At 46.1% G+C, this 8,450-nt stretch overlaps 1 non-coding gene across 1 annotated transcript; it reads left to right on the top strand.

Annotated features, from left to right (window-relative positions):
• Nucleotides 1-2,249: 2,249 nt before the first annotated feature.
• Nucleotides 2,250-2,321, top strand: TRNAW-CCA. Its single transcript has one exon. It is a non-coding gene; the product is annotated as a tRNA-Trp (tRNA).
• Nucleotides 2,322-8,450: the final 6,129 nt, after the last annotated feature.

The following is an 8,450-nucleotide window of genomic DNA, read 5'->3' as shown; positions in this document are numbered from 1 at the left end:
AATGCATAAGTTTAAGGAAAATAATGAAAACTAATCATGAACCTGAAATGGAATATAAAAGTAACAACAGGGGCTTCCCTAGCAGCGCAGTCATTAAGAATCCGCCTGCCAATGCAGGGAACATGGGTTCAAGCCCTGGCCCAGGAAGATCCCCCATGCTGCGGAGCAACTAAGCCCGTGCACCACAACTACTGAGCCTGAGCTTTAGAGCCCGGGAGACACAACTACTAAGCCCGCAAGCCTACAGGCCGTGCTCCGCAACGAGAGAAGCCACAACAGAAGCCAGCGCACCGCAGCAAAGAGTAGCCCCCACTCACCACAACTAGAGAAAGCCCGTGCAACAGAAGACCCAATACAGCCAAAAAATAAAAACAAATAAATGAATAAAAATAACAACCTAACTGTACTACAAGTAAATAATATAACCAAAAGTGAAGGCTTGGAGAAGAGAAGAACTAACCTAAATAACTTTGCAAAACAGTATTTTGCCTGTAAAGCTACAGAAAAAAAAAAAAACAAACAAAAATCCCTGTACACATATAAGGTAATCCTCTTAGTAAATCTTTTTTTACAGGTGTATGGGTTAGTAATTCTGAAACACACATATATGTACGTACATATATGTATACATATATAAGTGCATATATTATAGCTAATGAGAGCTACGTTTCTCAGTGTCAGAGAAGCTACAAATAATGAAAAGGGAAATGACAGCCCATTGTAATGATCACATCTAACAACTAGATCTTAATTTCTAAACACCTTTCTCCAAAAACAGGAAACAGAGCTCCTTGGAGAAATAGTTGATTCCAGGGCTGCTGCAGGGAAACTACAAGATAAGCCTGGAACATCTTGTGCCAGAAACTAAGGAAGTGCTAAAAACAGGATGGTAGATATCAAAAGGACACATGAGCCAACCTGAAGGAGTTTGTAATAGCCAAAGCTGGGAAAATTTCAGAAACAATATTTTTTAAATGATGTTCTGTGGGTTAAACCTATAAAATTAAAAAATATCCATGAATCTGTATTGATGCAAAGAAGTAATTGAATATGTAATACATAAGTAAATGGAAGAGAAGAACCAGTTCTTTCTCATAGAAGGATTATGTTGATAAATGTAGATGGAAAAGGCAAAAAAGAAAATGACCCTGAGGCAAACACTGCAGTCATAGTTGTTGCAGTCAAGATGGATGCTAAAATTAGTGGGTGCAAGGTTGAAGAGAAACAGGATATTTGCATAGCCTGAAAGCGTTTACCCCCAAATATTTATTAATTACCAAGGGGAAATAGTAGCATACAGTGGAGGACCACGGCAGAAAGCGTGTTAACTAAATGATTTAAGTTAGCATCCTCAGTAACAAGACCCACTGACAACGCGAACTACCTGAAACCGGTGCTGAGAACGTCGTTTCGTTGGGGCCGGGGGAGGATGTGAGGGGAAAGGGATGGATTAAAAGTGACATATACGTCGGAACGCCACTCCAGTGTTTACTGATGCATATTTGGGTGATAAAACAGTAAACAAAAGCAAAGACGTTCTTTCCGTAGACGTCGGGGTTGGCTGCAGGTGGAGGCAGAAGGCAGATGTTAGGCTCTGCGGGGGTGGCAGGTCTGGTGGTGGCAAGAGTTTTTGATCCTTCCATTAAATATCTTAGTTTTGTGCTTTTTTCTGCAGCTGCTGTACTTTACAGCAAAGAAGCTTTAGCAAACGCGGATGGACACTTGTGTATACCTGGGAGGAAGGAAATCTGGAAAGAAATACATCAAAATGCTTTACAGCGGGTGGTGGGATTATTGATTTTAATTTTTCTTACACTCTTCTATAATGTTCGAATGTTCAAAACTGAGTTTTATAAGGGGGCGGGAGAGCCGGGGGTGGGGGGAGGGGTGGATACATGAGCATCTATTTTTCTGCTAAGTTCCGAAGTCACCTCCCAGGTGTGCCCGCAGAGTCCTGGTTTGGTTTCGCCCTTTAACCATGCCGGGGGCGGGAACTCGGTCCCGCACGCACCCTCACCCTGCTTCGCCGGCCTGGGTTCGGGTTTTGCAGCCGCTTCCCCGCCCCGACCCGACGTAGCCGGGTTGGGGCGGGGATTCCGGGGCTCGCACAGCCGCGCCCTCCGCCCGCCTCTCGCTCCTTTTCAGTTTGACCTGAAATTCGCTCGAAAAGCGAAAGATTTATGCGGTGAAGTGACCTGGATGCGCGGGAAGAAAGAGCCTTAAAGGATCAAAAGTAAAGCGGCATCTGTGACCTCGTGGCGCAATGGTAGCGCGTCTGACTCCAGATCAGAAGGTTGCGTGTTCAAGTCACGTCGGGGTCACAGCTACCCCTTTTCCCACCAAACTAACTGGGGACTTTGGGCCGCTTAGGATTTCATCCCACGGCTCTATTCGGGCCTCCGTGCTCCCTATTCCTCCGCACCGAGGTTCAGAGGATGAGCCTTAGAATTTCTGTTTCATCATTTTCATATCTGACGGAGGTGATTTGGGAAACTCCTGGAGGCGCGAAGCCAACCGGCCAATGCCACTTCTCCTTGTCACTCAAAAAGCCACTTTAAAAGAGAGACCAACAGCACAGTAGAAGACAGGATGAAACAGTTATTGGAAAGTGAAATGTAAATTATTTTTAAACATATGAAAGTAACCTCTTTCATAAAAAGAGAAACGCAAATTAAAATTCAATAAATTATTTTTAACCTGTGAGATTGTCTAACCTATGATCAAAAAGCTTACATTAAATCGCATTGCTCACATCCTTAAAGCTACAAAGAACAGGACTAGAGGAAATTAAAATAATTAGAAAAGAATACTTTTCAGCCAGTTTAGAAAAGTTTTCAAGTATATTTTTCAATATTGCTTCTGTTCCTTTTGCTCCAGACTTTTTCCAGGAATGCATTCACCCTTCCATATGGTGGATAATTACCACCAAATGGAAGGATAATCATGCTTCTCTATCCTCTGCATCTATAATCTTCTCTCAAAACGTTTTCTGTTTTCATATTTTCTCTGCCCTTTGGGCGGTCTTCTCAGACGTGTCCACCATCTGGAATTCCATATTCTGCAACTTAAGAGAGCCCTGTGATCCTACCATATTGTCATTTCAGTTTCCAGGGTGTCCCCTGTCTTATTCTCCTCTCTTTTAAACTCAGTCAGTTGCCCCATAAGGCTTTTCACACCTCATTTCAAAGAAGCCACATCTTGGAGGAAGCCTCTTACTGTTTCTCTGAAGAAAATAAAATAAAAAATCCTGAAACTTCCCATCATTTTCAGTGGTATGCTTTTCTTCTCTCAGGAACTACTCTCTTTTTCTAGTTCTGCAGAATTAAAAAGACAAAAACAAAAAAACAACAACAATTTGCTTTTCTCTCTTACTCATACTGTGAAATTACTCTTGCTGATCCTTTAAAATCCGTTCAGACTCAGTGTGAAGCAACAGATGGGGCTGTGCTAACGCTTGGCCCTGCTCTCTGTTCACTGGTGTGGGTCAGATGCCTTCTCAGATCCACTGGCTGGAGGACAGGCTGGGGCACAGCGCCCACCCCGTTCCCAATGCTCAGGAAGGTGTCCCCTAGGGCTTTGTTGCAGTGACATTTTCTCCTCTCCTGTGAGGTTCCCTTGCTACTGTGAGCCGGTGAAAGCAGTACTTAACCCTAGAGATCCCACATTTCAGTGTGAGTTTCAACTTAAATGTCTTAAGTGGATCTTGCCTCTTTAGCTAAGGCAGAAAACAACACATTTCTATTCACTTAAATCTCCTAAGAGTAACATTTTAATTTAATGCCCAACAAATACTCTGAATTCCCTGAGATTCTTTTTCTTTCAAGAATTTTACATTCAATCTATTTTGTAGATATTCTAGCCTAAGAATTTGTTCTAAGCAAACCTTATTAATTTTAAAGTTTTAATGGTGTCCTTAAAGTTTCTTATGTGAATTGATAAAATTCTCTTTTCATATATTCATAAGTCAAATTGTAAAAGGTTGTAAAATTGTCAGATAATATATTACCATACAATCTCATCTTTATTATAAGGAGCAGATTTTCAGTCATCAATTTTCACCCTCAGCTCATTTATTTCAGGCGAATAAGCACTTGCCCCTCCACACTGAGAAAACAAAGACAGCATACATTTTTAGAAAAACCGGGGCAAGGGTATTTTTTGTGGGTAAAGTATCACTTCTTAGACAGAAAAAGTAGGGATGAAGAGGAAGAAAAAGAAAAATTGCCTTAGACTTAATTTCAAAGGTTTATTCCACCTGCACCAATGCATCAGATATTTTTAAATTTTAAAATTTCCTAGAGATTGTTCTGTTAATCTAGTTGTACATTCCTGCTTCACACGAAGCTGGCTGTATTGCTTTATTTTAAAAGGAAGGTAAAACTTAAAGACAGCACAGCCTTGCCACAGATACAGTATTTGATCAATTCTTTTGGCCCATTGTCTCTCCCATTGAAGGTGCTTCCTTACCTCAAGCCAGATAGGCCCTGGGATACTGCCCCTGGCCCAAGAGATGCTCTCCTGCGGAGGCTGAGCCAACTGCATGGTCTCCAAGGAATTTGGATTGGAAGCAAATGGGACCTGCTGTTTGTTTCAGAGGGTGTGCTGAACATGTACACGGTGAGCTGAGATCATACAATGACTTTGTTTCCTATCATCCCTTAAAAAGATATTCAGTTTCTCTCTTTTGTTTTTGTTTTTGTTTTGATGGTTAAAACAATTTGGGTTTTATTGTTTTTGCTAAACAATACTAAAAATTTTTCATTTTGAAGGCAGGGCTTGAATTATTTAATTTTGATCCACTTAAGAAAAAAAGAAAAAAAGGAAGGGGAAACAGATCATGGCCAAGAAAAAAAAAATAGTAGTTAGAGACTTCCCTTGTGGTCCAGTGGTTAAGACTCCACGCTTCCACTGCAGGGGACACAGTTTTGATCCCTGGTCGCGGAACTAAGATCCAGAATGCCTCATGGTGCGGCAAAAAGAACAGGGAACGGGGGGGGGGGGGGGATTTTATTTAACAAAGAAAAAAGAAAAAAAATAGTAGTTAACTCCCCACCCCTGAAGCTCTAGCCAGTCACATGAGCATCACCCACTTCCCACGATGCCATGATGCCTGATATTCAGATGGTAGCACACTCTACCCCACTGGACTGCCTTGAAGGCACAGGGACAGTAGGTGCCAGTTTAGCAAAGATATTCAGTTTCTAGTTCTCCTTCTCATGGATGAAGGAGCAAAAGGGGGTGAAGAGAGTGACGGGCAATTCCATGACTTTTCTGGTCCCTTTGTGATAAGAAACACTCCCCCAGGCTGTGAATATGACAAGCATCCTATGTAATAGTCAAGTCTCTGAACATGAATTAAAGTTGGGGTCCCTTCCCTCCTGGTTTTGCACTTCTGGTTTCCATCCACGGCTTGCTAACGGGTGTCTCTGACCCCTTCTGAGTCAGAGCAGGGGAGGAAGGATAAACAAGGGACGTCTCCACGTCAGTAGGTCAGTAGTGTCGTCAGCAGGCGTCCTACTCTCTGGGACTTTGGTGGAATTTTGAGAGACTCCCTCAGTGCTGAGGATCCTTCTGAATTTCACTTAGCCCTGGTGAAAGTACTATTTCAGCTGGTTGCTGTCTATTGGGGCAACATTTAGGACTCTCTTCTAGGAGATGTGATCAGCCCTCCAGGCATCCCTGTGGATAGCAGCTAAGAGGAACTCCCCTCAACCCCCCACCCCATGCACATGAATCATGTCTAGACCATGGGAAGAATTCATGCATCTTTTGTCCCCAAATTTGTGCTTTAAAAAGTGTGCAGACACCTCTTCCAACTCACCATGAACAGCTAGTCTGGCCAGCTCTTGCCCCTTAGGTTTCTTAAGCAAAGATATACATCAGGCCACTGAGTCCCCAAACCCCAGGCGGACACATATCAAGCTGTCCAGGTGGGCTGTTAAAACCTCTCACTAGGTTTGAACTATGGGACAAGCAACCTCCCCACCATCTTTCCTCTGTGAAGCTGTTTCCAAACGTTTAGAAATCCTCTTCAACTCTTTCTAGGAGCCCTTTGATACTCTCAGTATAGGTGAGGGGCTTAACAATCCCCTAACAGTTTCTCAGCCACTACTTTTTTTTTTTTTTTCCAATTCTGCCTGGTGGCCTGCCTCACAGCTCACTTCAGGTATCTGATATCTGCTGTCTTAGATTCTTAGCAGAAACCCCCATTTTAACATTTGTGGCACTTAACCAATGGAAGGGAAGGATGGGGGTGGGCGTGGGGACAGCCCTCTCATCTGCACAGGATTGGGGTTGCCCAGGGGTCCCGCCAGCCACACTGCTCTGGGTCGGCTCTCCCAGGGTCCTAACCTGTCCACCGCCTCCAACTGTCTCCCACCTGTCCCTGTGCGGTCAGCACGCCAGGGCCGGCTCCCTTCCCCTGCCTCCAGACTCAAGCTCTGGTCGAGGGGATGTGGACACGTTCTCTTAGGGCCCCTCCTGCCAGGACAGAGGGCGCTGTCCAGACCTCGGTGCTGAAGCACCTCGGTTCTCTCCACCCTTGAAGGAAGTGGAGATGATCTCGGAGACGCAACAGTGAGTGGTGGCATGAAGGGAGATCTTAATTCCCGGCCCAGGAATTGAACCTGGGGAGCCTGGATGGAAACCAGGAATCCCAGCCAGCACACCCCCTGGCTCTTGCCCCCCGTGAAAAACGCATTTCTCACGGAGGCAAAACTGTAAAAACAGGTACAAAGTTTATTATTAGAGACATAGCACAACAACAAGTGGGAGAGCTCACAGAGAAATGATTTGTTTAGTTAAGACAGAAGCAAGGCAGAGATGCACACCGGAGAGAAAGGGTGTGGGCATCCCCCCAATGAGGAGGAACGCAGTGAAGAGGTGGGTAAGTCACTTATATAGGGCAGGTCTTCCGGGTCTCTTTACCTCTGGCCAATTATCTGGTTTCTTTTTCCACACCTGCCCTGCCCTAAGATCCTCCCCAACATGCGTGTGCAACTTTTTTCCAAGAAGGATTACAGCCCAGAGACATATGGGACGGCCTTAGCATCACCTATTATGGGGTGGTGCCCCTTCCTTTTTGACCCCCAAGGAGCCTTTCTGCGCATGTGCAATGTTTCCCTTGCCCCAAGGATGGGAAATGTATGACCTCTTGATCTTTTAACAGGGTTCAGTCCCACTCCGTCCCTGCCATAAAAATGTCCACTGTCTGGTTATTTACCCTATTTCTCTTACTGGTTTTTATATCGAGGTGCAGATCTCGAAATATAGACAGGAGTCTGGTCATAAATATGTAGTTCTGGAGTCCGTGTGTCTCTTGCCTCAGGAAATGTAAACAGGGGGCTGGTAATGAATGTCCTGATGGAGCCCATCTTCTTCTCACCCCAGGAGGTGTGAACAGGAGGCCAGTTGTAAATGTCTAGCCTGGAGCCCATTTGTCTCCTGTCTCAGAGCCTCAGCCTGCAGCAGCCTCCTTGTCCCCGCGGCCTGCCCTCCAGACCCGGCCACGCGGGCTCAATAATCCACGGCCTCAGAGCTTCCGACCATGTACCACCAGGCCTTTGAACCATCAGCATCTCCGCAGGAGGTCCAGTCTTCCCTAAGGAGGCCTGGAGAGGGCCGGTGGCTTGGCAGAGACTCGCAGGTGAGAACGGGAGGAAATCCCAGTCCAATTCCCCAGAACAGGTAGGAAGGCATGCACCTTGGACGTTTTCACCACAGGCTCAGGCCTTTCCTGTGAGTTGTGAATAGGGGGCTGGCCCCACGGGAGCTCCTCCCACTTTCTAGGGACACAACCCTTTCCACAGGCCTCAAGAAAATCCCTAAATTCCTCACAGGCACATTCCATGCAGTAAAGACACCTCCACATCTAGTCTGGGTGACTCCCATCTGCGTGGACATTCACACCCCTTGTCCCCAAGCCCAGGCAGGGAGATGCAGGTGGGCATCCCTAATGAAGGGCATCCTTGAGGGAGTAGATGGCAAGGTTGCCCTGGACGCTTTGCAAAATCTGATGGTAGTGATGTTGGGGAGCACGAAGAAGGGGCAGCGGCCAGTTCAGAAAAGAAGGGCCGATGCGAACCCAGAATGAGCAGCCAGGTGGGCTCTGGTGGCCACTACCCAGGCTCCACTGGACTCACCATCTCCACAGCCCAGGACCTCCCACCTCCTTAAACAGTGTAAGGGATCAGTGTGGAACCGGCTAAGAGAGGTAGACCAGGTCATGTTCAAGGGAAAGGGGTTTGGGAGGGCATCCCAGGGATCCTGCACCTGGCCCTCAGGAACCTGGGCAAGGGTCCTGTCCTGGCAGCCCTGGAGTTTCGCGGGGGGGCCTTGCCCAGCTCCAACTACTGCTAGTGGCTCTCCAGTCGGAGGCTCCGCCTGGTGTACACAGCGGTGCTTCGCAGGCCTCAGGACTGTTGAAGCATCCCAAGATGTTGGGTAACATA

Source organism: Monodon monoceros, unplaced genomic scaffold (genome assembly GCF_005190385.1).
Source record: "Monodon monoceros isolate NGI ecotype Baffin Bay Population unplaced genomic scaffold, NGI_Narwhal_1 Super_Scaffold_9, whole genome shotgun sequence".
Taxonomy (NCBI): Eukaryota; Metazoa; Chordata; class Mammalia; order Artiodactyla; family Monodontidae; genus Monodon; species Monodon monoceros.
The sequence above is the reverse complement of the archived record's forward strand: the minus strand, read 5'-3'. Positions and strand labels throughout refer to the sequence as shown.